The sequence below is a fragment of the Marmota marmota genome, unplaced genomic scaffold, assembly GCF_001458135.2.
Source record: "Marmota marmota marmota unplaced genomic scaffold, marMar, whole genome shotgun sequence".
Lineage (NCBI taxonomy): Eukaryota > Metazoa > Chordata > Mammalia > Rodentia > Sciuridae > Marmota > Marmota marmota.
In genome coordinates, this window is record NW_026000169.1 from 4,140,939 (window position 1) to 4,163,034 (window position 22,096).

General features: G+C 35.5%; 1 protein-coding gene across 3 annotated transcripts in view; it reads right to left on the reverse strand.

The window, feature by feature from the left end:
• Positions 1–22,096, reverse strand: part of Eps8 (epidermal growth factor receptor pathway substrate 8) — a 161,746-nt gene that overhangs the window by 124,419 nt on the left and 15,231 nt on the right. Inside the window, exon 2 of one of the 3 annotated variants that reach the window (XM_048787214.1) lies at positions 2,191–2,370. The exons of the other annotated variants lie outside the window; for them this stretch is intronic. The gene's annotated coding sequence lies outside the window, so the exon portion shown is untranslated. The remainder of the gene's footprint in view (positions 1–2,190; positions 2,371–22,096) is intronic. 3 annotated transcript variants of the gene reach the window in all.

The window sequence follows — 22,096 nt, forward strand, 5'->3', positions numbered from 1 at the left end:
TGTTTGTCTATCACTTCCCCTGGGCAGGAACTTCAAGAGCAAAAACTACATCTTGTTCAGTGTTATTTCTGAAATGTTGAGCATAGTTCCTGGCACATAATAGAGCTCAATAATCATTTGTTGAATGAATAAATCATTTACTATAATTTCTTCCAGGACATATGTTCAGTCCTAAATAGAAAATAATCTTCTTAAAAGAAGAAACCACATCTTCCACTTATTTATCTTCTTTACACTTCCTGGAATTGTGCCTTGCTAATAGCAAGGACTCAATAAACATTTGATGATGTCAATAATGATGAGGATGGTAGTGGTAGGAGTAAAGAAGATAAATTAATCTCATCAAAACAATATATAGCATATTGTTCATCTTCAAAATCAAACAAATTATTAAGTGATTACATCTTGAGATTATGACTATTTTCTTCTTTTCTGTTTTTCAATATGGGTTAGTTTCTTAGTTTTGAGCTAAAAAAAAACAACCACTTAGTTCCTTTTGTAAACAAAATCTAGTAGACTATAGTAATACAGTGAATCTCCTTCCTTAAGATATTTACCTTTTGGAAACCTCAAACCTCCTGTCTTTTGTCCCCTAGGTCTAAGATTTCAGATAACTTTCCTCTATTTCTTCCTGATGCAGGACAACTGCTTTGAGAAGTAGGCTCTTTCTGAACCTGCAGGGTATTTGGATGAAGATAAAGAGAAAGCAGGGAGCTGAGAGTGACAATGATCTCCCACCCTGTAGAGGATACACCTGCCACTTCGGTGCTCTGTGTGCATTTGTCATGGTCCTGCCCTAATTCTAACTCCAGTTACAGTTCAAAGCTAGCAGAAGCAAAGTCCCTAATTGGCAAAACTGGCTATACACTCTGTCCTATGACAGACATATATGCACATGCACAAAAAATGTTATATTTTCATATGAAACAATGTTTACTGCAGTTTGAAGTAATTTGATACCATAATGTACTCGATGAAGATAAAAACTAATGAAAAAATTTCTTTACTTGTATCTATCAAGATTACTCCCTACCATCACCAAATTTGATTATTTGGATGATACTCTAGACAAAAGTAGTCGTGTTTGAAAAGTGTATATCATTATGGTCTAAAATGGACCACCTGAAGTCCAGAGGTATGAGTACATAAAGAAGTGAATCTGACACCTAGAAACACTGACTCCAGTGACTAATTGCTTAACTGTGGTTGCCTTTTATCACTTTGTTCATAGCTTTTATTTACGGGATTTTGAATTTAAAAAATTCTTCTGATGTTGCTGATATAAACATGTTGACTAACATAAGCAATTTTTAAAGAATGTTTCAGAAACATATCCACCAATTTAGATGCTGAATTTAACTCAAAAAGGAGACTCTTAGAAACAAGAGAATATCATGCTAAAAGAAACAAGCCAAATGCAAAAAAAAAAAAAAAAACAAGGCCAAATGTTTTCTCTGATAAGCAGATCCATAATGGGAGGCGGAATGAGGTACTTTGGATTGGGCAGAGGGGAGTGAGGGGAGGGGAGAGAGTGATGGGGTGGGAGGGATGGTGGAATGAGATGGACATTATGACCCTATATACATTATGATTATACGACCAGTCTGTGACTCTGCACCACAAACAGCCAGAAGAATGAGAGGCTGTGCTCCATCTGTGTACAATGTGTCAAAATGCATTCTACTATCATGTATAACTAATTAGAACAATTTTTTTAAAAGCATCTTATATACAAAAAAATTCCCTTCCTTTTTAGTATCAAAATAACAGTCTCTCTGAATCCTTCAATTTAAACGGGAGTACACTGAGTACAAAACTCTCATTTGACAATAAATGAGAAGGTACAGACCTTTGCTTCTCTCCTTGTCACAATGAAAGACAATGCTCACCTCAGCACTGAAAATTTCACTTTATCAATTTCAGCACTCTAGCATCAATTCCACTAATCCCAAAACTTATTCATTTATTCAGAAAAAAAAATATATATATATACAAAACTACAGCAAAAAATGAGTTTGCAATGACCCCAGTCTTTAAAAGCTCAAGTTAAAGTGATCTCCAGTAAAACCAGTCAATTCACTGTGTCCCCAAACACACATTCGACAGGTATTTGCTAGACAAGCTAAATGCAGGAACCATTTCCCACACTAGTTATGTAGGACAAGATTCCTTGTGAATAAAGATACCTACCAGTCCCTTTATACTTTTATGCTTCACATGTCACTTCCTCTCTCCTCCACAACTCCTCCATACTTTTCTTTCTCCTTAGTGTCAGTCCTTACCAAATTCTTCATACACCATACTTCCGATAACTCAGAGATATGAAGCTGACTGCTGATGAAAAACCCAAGACTCAAGCACGGCTGAAATCTGGGGAAAGGAAGAAGCAAGAGGCCAATAAAGTTTAGGAAATCAAAGAGATTTAAGGGATTCTGGGCAGGTTTTTAAGGCTAAGACAGAGTCAACACAAGAAATCAATATCTGGATCTACAGTACAGTTGAGGATTTCATTGTACAAGCAAGATAGACACCCAGTGCCCAGACGGGGACACAAAATTAATACAGAATCAGCAGTAATGGTCCTTGGCATCAAGACAGAAGCTCCTAATCAAGGTTCTTATTTTCCCCACAGGCAGAGCTGGCCCCTCCAGCAGGTCTGAACTTCTAGTATGAGTCAAGTATTCCTAACAATGAGTTGAAAGAAAGTCAGAAGCCCACAGTCAGAGATGCTATCATGCTGAGGCCACAGATTCTCTGAGGGGGAAAAAAAAAAGTCTCTAATTAAAAACAACCATTGGGGGCCAGGCGCTGTGGTGCATGCCTGTAATCCCAGCATGACAGGAGGCTGACAAGGAGGATCCTGAAGTCAAAGCCAGCCTCAGCAAAAGTGAGGCGCTAAGCCAACTCAGTGAGACCCTTCTCTAAATAAAATACAAAACAGAGCTAGGGATGTGGCTCAGTGGTCAAGTGCCCCCTGAGTTCAATCCCCAATACCCACTCCCTCCCCAAAAAAACCATTGAGTATGATTTTCCTTTGAATTTTCTTTCTCTTTTGTGGTCAGAAGGTAGAAGAGATAGGTCTGAGAAGTTAAACTCCAACAGTGAGGATGTTAACAATGGTGATGCTGATAGTGATTAATAAGAAAGTTAATTGTTAAAATTTATAATTGTATTGCCCCTTTCTAATTATTGATTACTTAACACCTTTAAAATACTTTTGAATCCACCATCTCATTTCACTGCCATAAACAACAATCATTATTTTTCCAATGACATTCATAATACTAGTTGCATCATTTTAGTTACATTATGGAAAAAGAGGCATTTGTAGGCTAAACCTCATTTATTTATAGCACTACATCTTGCAGATATATGACTCAGGCAGAAACTAGACCCTTAAGAATTCAGAATACATCCTTGAGCTACAAATCCAGTGGTATACAAGGACCCAGTCTAGGCCATACCAGAAATATGATTTCCCCTCAAAATGCCAAAGTAATTTAGCTTTGTTTAGAAACATTTATGTGTTTCAGAAACATTCTCAATAAAGTTGTTGGTCTTTTCCTGTTACTTTACCCAAAAAAAAATGTTTAAGCAAAATTAAATAAAATGCAGTTGTATGAGTAATTAATTAATTAATTAATAATTATGTATCATAATCATAGATGGCAAAGTCAGTGTTGAAATAGATCTGCCCACAGGAAGCCCTAGGAAATGACAAGGTCTTTTTTTCCTTTTCCAAATTCCTCCTTGATTTCTTCATGTATCTCCAGCTATATTTGAGACTGTGAAACAAATCACATCAACTATAAATACTATGACCATTATTTAGATGAGGCATACCTAACATCATAGTATAATCCAGGTGCAAAAGCACAACAATCATCAAATGGATATACTTCCACCTGAAGGAGACCTTGGATGTTCATTTCTGTCTCTATAGATGTCAAGAAGTAGCCAAAAGGTAAAAGGTACTAATCTATTTAATTCATGCAAATCTCAATGAAAGTCCTTTAGCAACCAAAATATATACACTACATGGACTACACTAGTTCAGTCTAATTCAAATCTTCCCACTTCTTCTCTGTGTTCAGTCCAGAAGCTCTTACTCTTGACGAGTTGGTGTTAAATAGATTTCATTCCTGAATTTCACCAAGTAACTTACAGCTTCATAATACCAGTAAAATCATACTGATAGTACTACAGCTACAAACTTGAACAAAACTATGTAAATATTAAGTAACAGTGAGGGCAATTACTGTTTCCACAGGCTCACTCCTGCAAGGTAAGGGACAGCTGGGCATTTTATCCTAGACCTGAGGAGGCTGAAGAAAGGCTAGAGCCAAGGGTCACCTGCTAGGTTGCCATCTGGCGTGGAACCAAACCGAAGAACAGAGCTTGGCAAATGAGTCACTGTTTTGTGCATCCAACTGGACATTAGCTTTATCCCTGTGGACACTGTTTGGGTACACAGTTTCACACCATTCTTCTACTGTGTGAATGCTCTCTCTGTGCCAGGGAGGATGATGGGGAAGATTCTGTCACACTAGGTGTTTGCCTGACCTCAATTAAGACACTTGTTCCATTTGGGAAAAAAAGGAGTTTAAATGACTCCTATTCTATAAACTCCCAGAGAGCCCAAGGAGCTAAACCCAAACTGTAGACAGATGAAGGGAAAGATTAAGTTGGCAGAAGTCAGAAGCTTGGCAGGGAAGGGAAGAGCTGGGATGGAAATCCTGAATTTCTTCATACCACATCATTATAAATCTGAAATACAGGGGGAAACTCAAGAAGGTGAGTCACATAATAACATACTCTGGTTTTATTCAGCTCTGATCTAAGGACATGCTAGTTGACATGGCTTGGTAGTAAATGAGGAGTAAGTGAACAGACATTCATTCATCCTTAGATCCTAGGAAAATACTAATAGTCACATATACTGCCAGCATAAAGACATCCAAATAGCTCAAACCCTTTTTCTGTAATGGGAAGTTTTTTCTCCTTTCCCGTAACACCCAACTCTGTGTTTTCTAAGCAAACTGCCTACACAATCTAGCTAAAAATGTTAAGTGAAATAAATGAAAGAAACCAGAAATTGCAACAATATTAGCTTTCTTTTTTTTTTTTCTGAAGTGTTGGAAACAGGGTTGTAAGCTGGTTGAGTCACATGTGATGTGACATGATGTGATGTGATATGACAAGGCCAAAGCGATCATAAAGCTCCCTGGACGGTTCTGCCACTTGGGTATATTCTCGTCCACCTCTTCAAGGCACAAAGGGAAGGAATGATGTTCCTTCTCTGAAGACTAAGCCCTTGGAACTACAGTTCCTCCCTATCACTACTCTCCACCACAATATCACCCTGGCCTGATGAACCCACACTCAGAAAGCCATGCAGAGGTCAGGTCAACTTGATCTTCTGTGAAGAATGTCAGGAGAGAAGCTGTATCAAAATTACATCCATCACTGGGAACTCTGGCATGAGCCTGGAATCCCAGTTACTTGAAAGTCTGAGAGAGAAGAATTGCAAGTTCAAGGCCAGCCTGGGCAATTTGGTGAGATCCTGTCTCAAAAGAAAAAAAAAATTACATTTATCAAAGGTATATATAGTTGATAACATTCACATGGATGCACACTTTCAGAGAATTTTCAGAGACTAACTGCCCATTTCTTTTGTTTTCAGGTTTCTGAGAAATCAGGCCTTCCTCCTTGACACTTGGCAGTAGTCATCTAGAAACCACCTGCAATGACATTGATTCTGCTGGGTTCCCTGCTCAGCAAATCCATAAACTGGTCTCTCTTTCCTAAGCATCCAAATCCACAACTCCACTCCAAAATTTAACAAGCTATTTTAATTAGCTCTATATTCCTGGGACTAAAAGACCTGACAAGAAGAATTTAAGAGAAGAAAAGCTTATTTTGGTTCATGATTTCAGAGGATCAGCCTGTGGTCCACTGACTCCACAGCTCTGGGCCTGAGGTGAGGCAGAACATCATGGCAAAAGGACGTGGAAAAGGAAAGAAGCTCAGGACATGGCAACCAGGAAGCAGAGAGAGCTCTATTCACCATGGAAAAAATATAAACCTCAAAGGCACACCCCCGGTAACCTACTTCCTCCAGTCACACCCTACCTACCAATCCACATCAGTGAATTAACCCACTGATTATGTTACGCCTCCCATAATCCAATCACTTCAGTGTTGAAGATTCTTGTGTTGTCTCATGCATGAGCTTTTGGGATACACCTCGATTTTAAACCATAACACAAACCTACTCTCCTCCCCTTCTTTCCTGTCTGCCAGCACTGATGTCTTCCCCATTGATCCCTTCCCGTCTCTCTCAACTCTTTACTCTGCAATGTTATTCCATTTCTTAGGCAGTCAGCCCTATTTATCCACAGGTTCCACATGTACAGATTCAACCAAACTTAGATCAAAAATATTTGGGGAAGCCAGGAACAGCAGCACAAACATGTAATCCCAGCGATTTGGGAGGCTGAGGCAGGAGGACAGAAAGTTCAAGGCCAGCCTTGGGTAACTTAACGAGATCCTGTCTTGAAATAAAAAATAAAACAGGCTGGAGATGTAGTTCAGTGGTAGAACGTTCCTGGGATAAATCCCCAGTACTGCAAAAAATAAAGAAATATATATACACATGTATACATATATATACATACACACGTATATATATGTATATGTGTGTGTATTTATTTATTTATTTATTAATCAAGAATTAATAAGTGGATGGATTCAAACTAAAAAGCTTCTTCTCAGCAAAGGAAACAAATAATAACTTGAAGAGAGTACCCATAGAGTAGGAGAACATCTTTACTACACATTCATCAGATAGAGCACTCATCTTCAGGATCTATAAGGAACTCAAAAAACTTAACACCAAAAAAATAAATAACCCAGCCAATAAATGAGCTAAGGAACTGAACACACACTTCTCAGAAGATATACAATCGATCAAAAAATATATGAAAAAATGTTCCACTTGTCTAGTAATTAGAGAAATGTAAATCAAAACTACTCTAAGATTTCATCTCACTTCAGTCAGAATGGCAATTACTAAGAATCATGCAATAATAAGTGTTGGCGAGGATGTGGAAGAAAAGGTACACTGCTGGTGGCATGGCAAATTGGTGCAACCACTACGGGAAGCAGTATGGAGATTCCTTAGGAAACTTGGACTGGAACCACCATTTGACCCAGCTATCCCACTTCTCGGGTCTATACCCAAAGAACTTAAAATCAGCATACTGTAGTGACATAGCCATATCAATGTTCACAGAAGATGCCCTTCAACAGATGAATGGATAAAGAAACTTTGGTACATACACACAATGGAATATTACTCCGCCTTAAAAAAGAATGAAATTATGGCATTTGCCGGTAAATGGATGGAGTTGGAGAATATCATGCTAAGTGAATTTAGCCAATCCCAAAAAAGCCAAAGGCCAAATGTTTCTCTCTGATAAGTGGGTGCTGACCCATAATGGAGGGGGGGGACGCACTTGGGGACAATGGAGGAACTTTGATTGAACAAAGGGGAGGGAGGGGAAGGAGGGGAGGGAAGGGGGAGGAGGAGCATGGGGATAGGAAAGATGGTAGAATCAGATGAACATCATAGTTACACGTATGACTGCACATGTCGTGTGACCCTACATCGTGTACAACTAGAGAAATGAAAAGTTGTGCTCTGTTTATGTACAATGAATTAAAATGCATTTTTCTATCATTTATAACTAATTAGAATAAATAACAAAAAGGAATATACATACATCTATACCTATATATACATACACACATATATGTGTACATATGTATGTACATGTATGTACTCAAATATATATGTGCATGTATATATAGATACGTTTGGAGAAAATGCTGTATGTATACTGAACATTACTGAATTTTTTCTTATCATTATTCCCTAATCAATATAGCATAACAACTTTTATACAGTGGATGCTGACCCATAATGGAGGGGGTGGATATTATAAGTAATCTAGATTGATTTAAAGATACAAAGATTGTGTGTATATCATTTTATATAAGAAACCTGACCTTTGTGGACTGTGGTATCTGCAGGGGCTCCTATAGCAATCCCCCACGGATACCAAGGGGAATGGATGACTGTGGTTCCACATTCCTTCACATTTACCTCACCCTCCCAGAGTGAAACAAGTCTTCCTATTCCTACATGCCTCTTAGAATCTGACGCTTTCCAGAACTCACTTATAGTTGGTCTGTGCTTTCCCCAGCTACAGGGCTCTACTCCTCTTTCTTCCCAAAATCATGAAGCAGTACTGAACATACTTCCCAGGTATAAAAATGTAACATTGTTGTACTTAGCAAGAGTTGTATTCTGATTTGTTTTACTAAATTGTTAATTGATCCATTCATTCTGTCCTGAGATTCTTCCTATAAACAACTTACTTGGAAGAAAGTGTTCCTAAATATTCAATCAGAGAGAAAGTAACAAGGGAAACTGTATACCCCACAAAGGAATTAAATATCAGGAGCCTGGTAACATTAGCAAATTGGTCTAACCAACAGGGTTTCACCACAAAGAGAAAACAAATAAATACGCAGGGGACTAATTCCTTCTTGTTTGTTTTAAATTATACATTTTACCGAGAACTTAGAATATACATCTGCCATTTGGTATAGAAAAGGCTAAGTAAATTTTCCACTATGAAAATAAAACAAACAAACAAATGCTTCCTTACTTTTTTATCCCAGACCAAATAAATAAACAAGAAGAAAACTATGGGTTTTTATTGGAAGACCAAACTTTAAAAGCACTAGTTAATACATTTTATTAATAAAGTAACAGGAATTATAAAGCACATTGCTATAGAACTTACCCAATCAACAACTATTTAGGGTGCTAACTATATAAGGTGCAACATAGTCTATATCAAATGTACCCTGTATTCTTTTTTTAAAAATCAACAAATGGTATCCATAAAATCTTTAATTCATAAACATTCATTTAGCTCAAAGTATATCTTATTTATATAAAAAGAAACTTTGGACTTGGCAGATGTATATTTTAAAATATATAAATTTATATACTCAAAAAAAGATACATTTTAATCCCTAAAACACAGGACCAATAGAACTTCTAACACAGAAGTATGCTTTTAAAAAATATCTTTATCTTTTAATTCTGTATAAAAACATAATTCAGAAAGTAGTGCTAATCAGTCTTAGAAAGACAAGAGTCTACATTTACCATGGAAAAAAATATAAACCTCAAAGGCACATTTAGAAAATACAGATCTCAGCAAAATCATGTTGAAACACAAATTATATATGACCCAATCAACCCCTTTGAATTCTAGTCACATTAACAGTCTCCATCCATAAACTACAACTAGAATGTCCCCAGTACTGCAAAAAAATAATTAAATAAATATACATACACACACATATACATACATATATACATACACATACATACGTATATGTATATATTTTTTTATTTATTAATCAAGAATCAATAAGTGGGATAGATTCAAACTAAAAAGCTTCTTCTCGGCAAAGGAAACAATCAATAACTTGAAGACAGTGCCCTTATGTATTTCTATATTCCCAGTTTCAAAGCAGTAACCATAATGGAAAACTAGCAATGTTTATTAAATCAGGCTACAATATGAAGAGATTAATAAAATTATTTCTATGATTGTTTCCATTTTTAAATTCACTCAAGACAATGATATAGAAGCCTGGGAAGGATATGGGGAGGAGGGATAGAGAGAGAATGGTTAATAGGTACAGGGGCACAGATGGGTAAACGAAATAACCTCTAATGCAGCACAGTATGATAACTATGGTTGACAACAATTAACTGTATATATCAAAATAGCTAGGAAAGAATATTTTGAATGTTCCCAATGCAAAGAAATCTAGGAGATAGATATGCCAATTATATGATCTAATCATTACACATAGTACACATGTACTGAGATATCAAACCATACACCTTAAACAAGCACAGTTACTATATATCAATGAAAAACAACAAAACATTTTTTCAATTGTGTGGAGTGAAATGTTGACAAGTAACTTGGCAGAATATTGTCCTATACAAAATCAAACATTCCTTCTGGTGCCACCACCTTAACCAAGTATATAAATTTCACCAATAACAGTTATAGTGACATTGCATACCTCCTGTCATGATACAATGGAAAATGCACACCATCACTTACATAGCACTCTTGCCACAAGCATTTAACCTGTCTAATAATTATTTACTGCTGCATAACAAATTCCCCAAAATTTACAAGTTTAGAAGAACAATAATTTATTAGCTCTCATAGTTTCCATGTGTCAGGAATTCAGACAGCCCTCACCAGGTACCATTAATCTGTTATATTGTATCTTAGGCCTAAACTGGAAGCACTTACATGTCTGCCTGGCAGCAGAGACCCTCACTGGTGCTGAGTAGTATCTTTATATCACTGAACTTGCCTCACTACATAATGGCTAGGTTCCATTACATGACATTACATCACATGACCTCCTTACTTCATTGGTCATCTTTCATAAGTCCTTGCCTACATGCAGAAGGAGGGAACAATGACCTCTCCTTTTAGGTGAGGAAGTGCCAGTCACATTTTTAAAAGAAAGTGAGATAAACTAAATACATTAATGCAGCTATCTTTTGGAAGAACAATCTGTCACAACCTGAATCTAATCATGAAAAAACAAGACAAATCTATATGAGGAACATTCAACAAGACAACTGGCCTGAACTCTTCAAAACATCAATTTCAGGAAAGACAAAAAGAAGTGGAAAATATTCTAGATCTGTCCAAAAGAATTTTCTGCGATAGCCAGGCACAGTGGCACACGCTTGTAATCCCAGTGGCTCAGGAGGCTGAGGCAGGAGGATTGCAAGTTCAAAGCCAGCCTCTGCAATTTAGCGAGGCACTTAATAACTCAGCAAGACCCTGTCTCTAAATAAAATATTTAAAAGGGCTGGGGATGTGGCTCAGTGGTTGAGCACCCCTGGGTTCAATCCTCAGTACCAAAAAAGAAAATAATAATTTTCTGTGATAATGGAAATATTATGTTTGTGCTATCCAACAGAGTAGCCATTAGTCATAAAGGGCCAGTGAGCACTTGAAATGTGGCTAATGTGACTGCTGAAAATAATGTTTTATCATATTTCCATTAAAGAGTCAGATTTGGCTGGTGGCTACCACATTTCCTAGTACAGATTAAAGGATGCCTGTCCTAAAGAGATATGATAATCAAATGCAAATGCATTCGCCTTGATTAGATTCTGGCTCAAACAAAAAAAGTTATAAGTTTTCATATGATTAAATGGCCTACATGATGGATGATAGTATTGAACAGTGTTAAAATTTTCAAGTGTGAAAGTTGAACAGTGCTTATGTCCTTGTTCTTACAAGATATATATATCAGTGAAGTACCTTATTGTCTGCAATTTACTATCAAATGATGAGAGGGGAAAAGAAACGTATACATGCTTATTGGGAGGACAAACACAAATGTGAGAAAATGCTAATAATTATTTAATTTGGATAAAACATGTAAGTCTCATAAACACATATTAACTGGTTAATTTTAAAAGGAACATCTGTTAATTCCACTGGGAAGCAGAACTACTTCTGGTCAAATAAAGTTTATATAAATTTTTATCTAATTCAACACAACTTATTTTGTAAAATAAAGATATTCTACAATGTCCTTCTATTGTGTTTAATACTTTCCCTTAATAAAGATACCAGCATCTACAAATTAAATTTTTATATACTAAAAACTATAATTAAAGTCATCTTTAAATTTTAGGTGAGAAAACAGATTTCCAAATATGTCTTTTTATAAAATTTTGGTTAAGGATGGGAGAATATTTCAGTGGCCAGGACCCAGATTTGATTCCCAGCACCACAAAAAAAAAAAAAAAAAAGAAGAAAAGAAACCATATACATACATACATGCAGAGTCATCTCTCTCATATATAGACCTATAGATACAGAAAAGGGTTTTTTCTTTTTTTCTAAGACAGTTCATAATCAAACCTGAATAGAAGAGAAAGCATATATGTAATGCAAATGATTATTAGTGATATCTAACTAGGTTCAAACACTTAACTTTCCAAGTTGGCATCAAAAAAAAAAAAGCAAAGAAATATAATAGTTAAGAATGATACATCTAGGTCAATTCCAAACTAAATGGAGACTACAGAATGCAGAAATAGTCTCACCATTACTCAGTCTTCCAACATAGATCTTTGGGGCAGGAGAAGAGCGGAGTCCTGCACCACAGTGACTATGCTGGCTTCACAACAGGGGCTTCTATTCCTAGAAATAAAGGACTCAGAGATTCTCAACTTTAAATGGCATTTATAAAGGGAATGAGGTTGCTTCAACTAGATGATAAATTAGGGGGGAAAAAAAAACCTCACAGGTCTGTATGCACATGCTACATGGCTACTTTCCTTTCTCTGTCCCATTTCAACCTGGTATGAAAATTTCATGAAATTCTTCTATACTATAAGCCAGTGTTCTCGTTTAGAGATCAAGGTAAAAAATTCTGGAATCACTTTGTACACAGGAAATTCCATCCCATCCCTCTTCCACTCATTTTTGCTCTCATAACTTTTTATAAATATCTACAAAAAATAATTATCTCCCAAGGAGATTTCTTGCTACTGTGAAAACCATAATGTACTTTTTATTTATAGCCTGCTCAGCACAATACCTATACAAACCTGGAATACAAAAATATTATATCAGAAAAGTTAGAATAGACAATCTGTTACAGTTCAAAAGTATCCAGGCAAAAGCAAATTTAAAAATAGCCCAGGATCAACAGGAGAGGGCAAAATATCAGATTCAAGCTATCAGAACCAAAGACTGATTTTATGTAAACTGTTAAACAGTCCTCTTAAGACCTTTTTCCCTCTGGATTTGTAACTATAAATCCTGGAGTTGGTAGAACTTCAGTGAGATAAAGCAATACTCAAACCTCAGAAGTGAGAAACTGTACTTTGTCAATTTATCTCCTAAGTCAAGTCTGTGTTTGATGACAGCGCTTATGTGGAGCTAAATTCTGGAAGAAGGGGTTCGGTTTAGATAATCTGACTAAAAACCTGACCTTTTCTTCCTTTAAGCTCTCATCTTGAGGTAAGAACATAAGATCTCACATTTACTGGAGAAATGAGGTACTAACATAATCAAATCAATAAAAATCAAGTAATAGCTACAACCATTATAATTAAGCACCACAGATACCAAGTATGATGTCAGTCTCTAAAAACAGTAAACCATTAATCATTTTTCATTAAATCATATTTTATTTAATTCAATCCCCAGTGCCTCACACATGCTAGGCAAGTACTCTACATCTCCAGCCCTAAATTATATCATAAGTCAGGAAACATCCTTTTCTACAAACTGAAGTTAAGCTACATTTAATGATACCCACCAGGTTATAATTAAACTTACAAGCACTTCAAGTTATAGGGTCACAATCAACTTAGAAATCAGAAAGAAAGAAACAGCCAATATTTAGCATTCTGAAGCATTTTTAACTCGCAAATTAAAACTTTGTGTTCTAGACTTTCTTTATCAGAAGAATCTGGAAAGAGCATCTTGATGAATAGAACAAGCATTTCTCCCAAAGATTAATGCCTCGTGAGGTGTTGCTTCATTCTAAGTGACTGGAACACAATAAACAGAACTACAAGTGAAAGCCTCATTCATACACACATCAAGGGACATGGGTGGGTGATTCCACACTTGCGCTCAACCCCATATTAGCTGGTGATCTTCACATGCTGCTCAAACAGATCTCAGTGCAGTCAGGCGTTAAAAGGAATTTGAAAAGAAGTCCCTTGCTAGGGGGACAAAAACAAAATGGAAACTTATCTCTCTTTTTTTTTTCTTCCCTTCCCCTATTGGAATCAAATGTATAATATGTCAAGTTCATTGTATTGTCTTGAGCAACTAATAAAAAAAATTTTAAAAAAATTTAAAAAAAAGATCTTTATCTGGCAACCTAGTGCAGGCTGGTAACTGCATGGTGGAGGAGAAGAAAATTTTATTTTTCAGGTTCCTGAAAATGGGTCTTCCACCCTCTGCCTTCAAGGATGTTGCTGTTTGATTTTCTTCTTCAACTTATATTTGACGTCATCGTTTTGTCAAAAGGTGATAAAAGTTGAGTACATGCGTACCTTGGAGATATAGAGGGTTTTTGGTTCCAGAGGGTTGCAATAAAGCAAGTATCACAATAAAAGGAGTCACAGGAATTTTTTTGTTTCTGTGGACATAAAATTTATATTTACGCTATACTGTACTCTATTAAGCATGTAATAAAATTGTGTTTAAAAAAGCACATACTTTAATTTAAAAATTACTGTGAAGAAATGCTAAGGATCATCTGAGCTGTTGGAAAAATGATGCCTATAGGCTTGCATGACACATGATTGCCACAGACCTTCAATTTGGGAAAAAATGCCATATCTATGAAGTGTTATAGAGTGAAGTGCAATAAGAAAAAAATGGAAAAAAAAATAAATAAGTAAAAATAAAACAAAAGTCCCCAAAAAAGAAAGAAGAAAGGATTAATAAACTGCTCTCTTCTGGAGCTTTCAGTAAGGAAAAAAAAGATGTTCTGTTTTTAATTTTTAGAACAAAAGTATGAGACAATGAAATTACTGGGAGGAGAAGGATAGCAAAAATCCAATGAAAACTGTAAAAACCCTTCTTCAGAAAAGTAAATTGGGTAGTAAATTGATATTACCAAAGAATGATTTTCAAATCATCTGTAGAAAGTTGAAGTATTTTGGCAATAGTATTTTGGTTTTAGATACAGTTCTAATAGAGAAATGAACACTCTTCACCGTGATTTATTTCAGTGTTAAAAAACAGCTTAAGAAAAAAAATTATATATATAATCAGCTGATGACTGATCTAAATAAAATACACACACACACACACACACACACCCCTTATAAAGCTAAATAAATGAAACTGCTTTTCATTCAAGCTTCAGCATGTAAGATGGGATCATTTGAACATCTGACTTGATTCTCTGAAATGAACCAAAATCATTCAGTCATTACTACCAAAAGGAATCGGTCTTAAATTCCATAACTATGTATAACATTTGTTCACCTTAAACACCAGGTCTAACATTTTAAGAATCTCAGTTGTATATTTCTCACAAATTCTACAAACCAGTATAGCATCTCTGGAGCTTAAACACATATTGATGATAATGGCAATGGTGGTGGTAACAACGATGATAATGGAGAAAAATGATGACCATAGCTAACGGCCCTTACAAACACGGTGAAGAACAGGAGGATGCATGATTTCTTCCAATATTCTATTCAAAAAATAACTGTTTATATGGCTATGGAGAAATTAAGGAATTTTTTAAATAAATTCATGCTAACAAGAAATGCATAAAATGGGAGGAGAATCAGATATTGGAGAACCTTAAAGTTCAGCCCCTACCTTTTTCAGAAATTAAATTTTAGTGCAATAGGCTAGTTCTACTGAAGTCTGATGAATACTGCTCACCAATTTCATTTTATGCCCAAAAAATATTGTTTCTGCTATAAAATTTACTTTGAAGCTTTCTGTTCTAAAGACACAATAACTTGCACCAGAACAAAGACATTAAATGACAGAATGGTACAAAATGAAATCCTCTAGGAATATTCTTACTGGATGAAAGACACAAAAGTTCCCAGTATCAGGTCACTCTCAAGCCATAAAAAAGTACTTTATTACCAACACTGTTATTCTGTTCTCCATAATAGTGAACTAAATGCTCTATTTTCCAATACATTTAAAAAGGTTCATAGTCATCCACCTCCTCCAACACCAAGCACTTGCTTCAAACTGTGATATCTCCTCCTCTGTACATGTGGGTGCTACAACAAGGAGACTGAAATAGTTGTAGGCACAGCTCTCCTTCCGTGAGTAACTGTCAAAATACTCATTTCTCAGTTTTAAGCTATCCGGAAATACGTTTTTACACTAGGATTTCCCAAAGTAGAAACAATTCATGTGGGAAAAAAATTATAATAATTTTTTTATTATAAAAAAAGAGAACAAAAGCAAGGTATTTTTTTTTGGTTGCTACTTTACTAATAAATTTTCTACTCAATTTAGGGCAATGTAAAGAAATAGTAATTTTTACCTTAGAAATTAGAATCATGCTACCCTTCCATTGTAGCTGACGACTGACCTAAATGAAAATCAAGGTCTTATAGACTACTGGAGTTGTAAAGAGTTTTGAAGATATTCAATTAAAAAAAAAAAAACTATCTTGAATTATATAATTAACTACTGAATAAAAATCCTAGGAAAAGACAAAGATAATTGAGATTTAAGAACATTAAAAGCAGAAATAATGAGACTTGCCTAACAAGTTTCACAAATTTTGATATGTATTAGTTACAAATTATTAATTAATGAGAATACCACCTTAAATTTGAGTTCAAAATACTTTGTCATATATTTCCAGAAACCATTTTTCTAAAGGGAGGAAAAAATGAGTTTTTCAATATTAACATCTAGCAAATAAAATCTCTTTTCATCATAGTAATGATTTGGCTATCTACAAACTTATGCATAGAAAAACCTTTTATTCCTAGCTGATACAGGCAGATAGCTAATGGTAAGCCCTACTGATATTTGTCTCAGCAGTCATCTTAACAATGTTATCAGGGAAAATGTGGCACGGGAGTGAAAAGTCAATGGAGAGGTTCTGGCACTCTCAAGATTTTCCAGGTTTACATATCTTTCGATTCAGTCAGAAAAGGAAAAGAAAAAAACTAAAAGATCCAAAACCATTTCCTAAACATAGACTATTTTAATCAGACTCTACTTTCAACAATTTATAAATGAAATTGAAATCACATGGGCATGTAAAATATAAAATAAAAATTATGCATAGCCACAGTTGTTTATAATTGCATAGGCAAACAGTTCTCTTAAAAAAATATTTAAATTCTCCGTAGAAATATTCCCCTTCCCTTTTCATGTGCCTTCAAGTCAAACCTAATCTCTCTCCCAGCCACCTATACAATCTCACTTTATTGTTCTATTACTCAAGATTGCATGAAATCAACCCCAAAGGAAAGGACAGGAGTTCTCTTTCCATAGAATAATCTTGGCAAAATAAATTGATGTGTGTTTAACCAAAAGCACACACAAAAAGCGACACAATCAGGCAAATGTTGTCTTTTCTCCATTCTTACTACAAAGTAGTACTTCTGTCAATTTTATCAACAGATTCTCATTAAAACAAATGCCACATTTGATAAATAATATAACAAGAAAAATAAAGAAAGAAATTAAAAAATGCATTTAAGGAGACTTTTTAGAAGAATCTTTTTTGAGTTTTAAGTAAAATAAGCAAACTAGCATTAGGATAATTAATTAACTTTCAAAAGGTTACACAAATATGGAATAAGACAATGATACTGGCATATGTTAGGATAAAACATTTCATAGAAATATTTCAAGTATCATATCTAAAAAGCAAAACATATTTTAAGACAGTAAAGTGTAAGATATATTTATGATTTATAATCATTGCTATAAAATTATTCCATATGTCATGAGAATACTCAAGATTCCACTGAATTTCTCCCCAAACAATAAACATCTCTAAATAGTAACCACATTTTCAGTCCATTGTCTAATACTAGCATCCCCAAGAATATGATTACAGAGCAAAATAAATTGAACACAGTATAAAAATGTCCTGGACTTTCTGACCAAAGACATGTTTCCCTATTTTTCAGTTCTTTGCCATTATGCTTATTTTATTTTTAGCAACTGAATAATACCCAAAATAGTTCCAATGCCATAGTTACTTATAATTTTCATATTTAATTGATTTTTATTCATTATAAAAACCAGGATTAAGAATTACCTAATAAATAATTCCCAAGGAAATAAGGGTGAACTCAAGTCACTTTATCAAAGAAAATAGTGCAAAATAGGTTTCATAAAGCTGGGAACAGAATAGATAACATTATTCATACTATTAAAACTATTCATAATCACAGTGAAACTTGGTAAGAAATAAAGTACCAAAGCATGGCTTTTAAGGCCCTTGTCACAAGAGTTGGTTAAAGAGAGAATCAGAATGGCTCATTGTCCATTTTAGGTTTTTTTTGTTTTGTTTTGTTTTAAATACACACCTGAAAATTGTCCTCTAATGACAGGAATGAACAGAAAAGGCAAGTGTGAGACTGAAATACTTCATCTTTGTTGGCTTTTTATCAAGAGTTCAGTTTCTTCAAGGAATAAGTTATAACACACTTTAAAACAATGTTTTACTTATAAACTCTGTGAAATGCACAAGAGAATAATCGTAGCCCACATTTAAAATAATGAGAACTTGAAAAACAGGCATGCTTGCCAGAAGGTTGTGTTCTAAATATCACAGTGCATTCTGACTGTCACCAGGATGAAGATTTTGCAAAGTATATCAATTTAGTCTCAGTAAAAATTGTGCTCAGAATTATGTTTTCCTTTTCAGATTGAGAGTTGGGGAGTTCCTGGCAAAAATCTCATGATGGAATACGTGAGACAAAATATCATTTACTTCATCATTTAACAGAAGTGTTGAGCTTCTACCATCAACCAAAGCAGCCCTCTATGCTTTGTGATTTCTCTAAAAGTACAAATCATATGTGGAAACTACCATGGAGAAGCTTGATGCTAAGCAGCAGGTAAGACACATAAATTATAATACATGATAAAGAAATAGGTGCCTACAATATCCTGAGGATTCATATTGGGTATGAAAGAAGATGAAGATTATTCTGCAATGCCATATAATCCAGACCTCAAATGACAGATTAGATTTATATATGCTAATAAAGTAAAAAAGACGTCCCAAGTAAAGACAAAAGAGACTCTAAGGGAAAAAAAAATGGAAAAAATGAAGTATACAGGGAGAAGTGTACAGTGATTCAGGACTGACACCATCTGAACTTAACTTTAGCAGAACTGACCTGAAAGTAGGAATTAAAATTAATTGAAACAGACTGAAGCTGATCTAGAGACAAGTGTGAGAAAGTGATCTTTAAGGGGACAATAGTTTAAGAAAATGGTCACAGGGCCCTAAAATAGTGAAAAATTGAGAAGAGGCAAAGGTGAAAGGAGCAGATTTGGCAGCCAACTGAATGCAGCAGGTAAAGAAAAGGGTCAAAGATATATTAGCCTAATGGGCTAGAAAGTTTCCTTAAAACTGAATTATTCTAAAGCTAACTCATAATTAAATGGGATTATTTGAGGCCAAACTGAGAGCTAATTTCAAAATAAAAAAGGGGGAAAATATTCTGTATAATCTAATCCTGAATTCAAATGAGACACCTAGAAAGATTACCCCACATTTCCTTCACTCTTTTATCTTTTTTTTTCCCCCATTTTGTTTTTACCTTTCAAAATGAGTTGGCATGGGAAAGGCAGCGGAGCACAACAGACACTAGGATGGCAATTTGTAAATCAATGGATGTGTAACTGATGTGATTCTGCAATCTGTGTATGGGGTGAAGGTGGGAGTTCATAACCCACTTGAATCAAAGTGTGGAATATGATATGTCAAGAAATTTGTAATGTTTTGAACAACCCACAATAAAAAATTAAAAAAAAAAAAAATGAGTTGGCAAAAACATGGCTGGAAATCAGCCAAGTGAGAAAGGAAACATGAAACTCAAGTGTCATCTGATCATAACTTGCCTTTTGAACTCCAGGCATTAAGCACTGAATGTAAGAGTAAGCTTTGCCCAAAAGTAAAGTTCAATCCATGGATGACAAGAAATAGGGGAATGAAGGACACTGTATACAAACTCTATCTCCTCACAATCTCACCTCCAGATATTCTAGGAAAGAAAGCAGGTGAAATAGTCAAACGGGGAACAAGTGACATCTGCTCAGCTTATCTTCCATATTTTTGTTTACATGAAAAGCAGGGAATAGAATCACTAGCTTCAAAAAACATTTTTAGCATTCATTCATTGAACATACATTCAAACAAAAACAGAATGCATATGGTACATCAGAAACATTGTGCTAAGGCACAGCAGAGACAAAAGATTATTCAGACACTGGCACTTATTCACAGACTGATTAGAGAGAAAAATAAGCAAATAATCCATAAATTGGAGCATAGTTACTAATGAAAAGTAAGTAATGAGATACCATTTGGGCACAAAAAAAGAAATGGCATTTTCCCCCTTTGGAAAGTGATCTTTAAGCAGATTCCAACAATTATGAGTAGTTTTCCATGCACATCAGATGATGAAATTGACAAAGAAAAAAATTCAAGGTAGAGGGAACAGCACGTGAAGTAATAAGAAGTGAAGCTAAGCATGTTCAAGAAATTGCATATGCCAGAAGTCGTGGCCCATGCCCGCAATGCCAGCAGCTTGGGAAGCAGAGGCAAGAGGATCACAAGTTTAAGGCCAGCCTCAGCAACTTAGCTAGGCCCGAAGCAATTTAGCAAGACCCTGTCTCTAAATAAATATAAAAAGGGGAATGTGGCTCTGTGGTTATGTGCCCCTGGGTTCAATCCCCAGTAGAAAAAAATATATATTGCAATTATGATGGCATTTGTGGAATAAATAGTGAAAAATAAGGCTTGAAAGTAATCTCATGTTACATAAGGGACTATGTGTTGGGGGAACTGTTATAAAGAGGAGCTGGACTTTATAATGAGCATATCATAAATGGAAAACCACTAAAGAATGTCAAGCAAGTTGGTAAAGATTAGCACTGAGACTAGGAGAACGTGATATTCTGTGGGCCATTTTGAATAAAAATCAATAGGATTTAGTGACTGCTCACTTAAAGGTGGGGCAGAAGGATGAGTATGGCACAGGAGAAGAGTCTAGAAAAATGGAGACTTAGTGGGACAAGAAAAGAGGGGCAAAGAATGAGGTTGGGTAAAAGGCAACAAATTTATTTGGGGAAATGAGAAGTCTAAGAGGCCTGTGTGACATTCTAGTACAGTCAGGAAGGAAGGGTCAGAGCTCAGGGGAAAGGCATGGGCTGAAGAAAAAGAACTGAGAGTCATGTTCTAACTAAAATAATGTAAGCAACTGAGGTCACCTTAAAGGGTACTGAGACAAAGATTGTAACACGAAATGAGATGAGGGCCGAGAAAACAATTCCAGAAAACTCAGAAACTTTCCAACTTTTGAGTGTTCAGATAATGAACAAAACCATGAACTGAGTCCAAAAAAAGACGGGAGGCGGGGGGTGAGGGGGTATCTCACTACCATCATCTGTTGGTTCTGGAACTTACTTGAGCAGCCTTATACCTCAAACAGCTTTTAGATTACTATTCCATCCAAGGAGTAGAGCTTCTGAAATAACATCTAAGTGCAGACGGATAACAGAGGAGAGGAAGGTGCACACCACCAACCAACAGCACCAAGGCAGCCAAAGGAAGAGGGCCTTCTTGAATCAAGGAAAAGACCATTACAAACACACATTCACTCAGCAAACAGACAAATCAATGAAGCGCAAGAAACTCCAGGTGATAAACATTCACAGTGAACAAAACACAATGCATGTCCTTGAAGAGGTGATGGGTAAAATTAGAGCAAACTCAAGTAAGAAAAAAACTAAACATGTTCCTCTTGGTTTGGCTCTTTGAAGATTGCAGATGACCCAGAGACTGAGCTCAGGCACCAGACCTCCGTGTGCTGACTAATCGTAGAAGTGAGACGAGGGAACAATAGGTACAAGCTTCTCTGTAAGGATCTCAGCTGGGAAGAGACAGAAATAAGGCAGCAACAAGAGGCAGTTAAGAGAATATTTTACAGATGTGCATGATATCACAGCAAGAGACATCTAAGCTCCAGGAACCTACAACATAAGCAGTTAAATACACACATATGACAGAGAACAACAACATTTTAAACCCACTGTCATTTTACAATAGACAGAGGCCTGAATTATTAAAATTACAATCCAACGTTATTAATTTTAATTATTAATGATGCTCTTACTACCGTTGGGTCTAAGTCAAGTTGAAAATTAGAAGGCAATCCTGAGGTCACAAAATTCAGTTA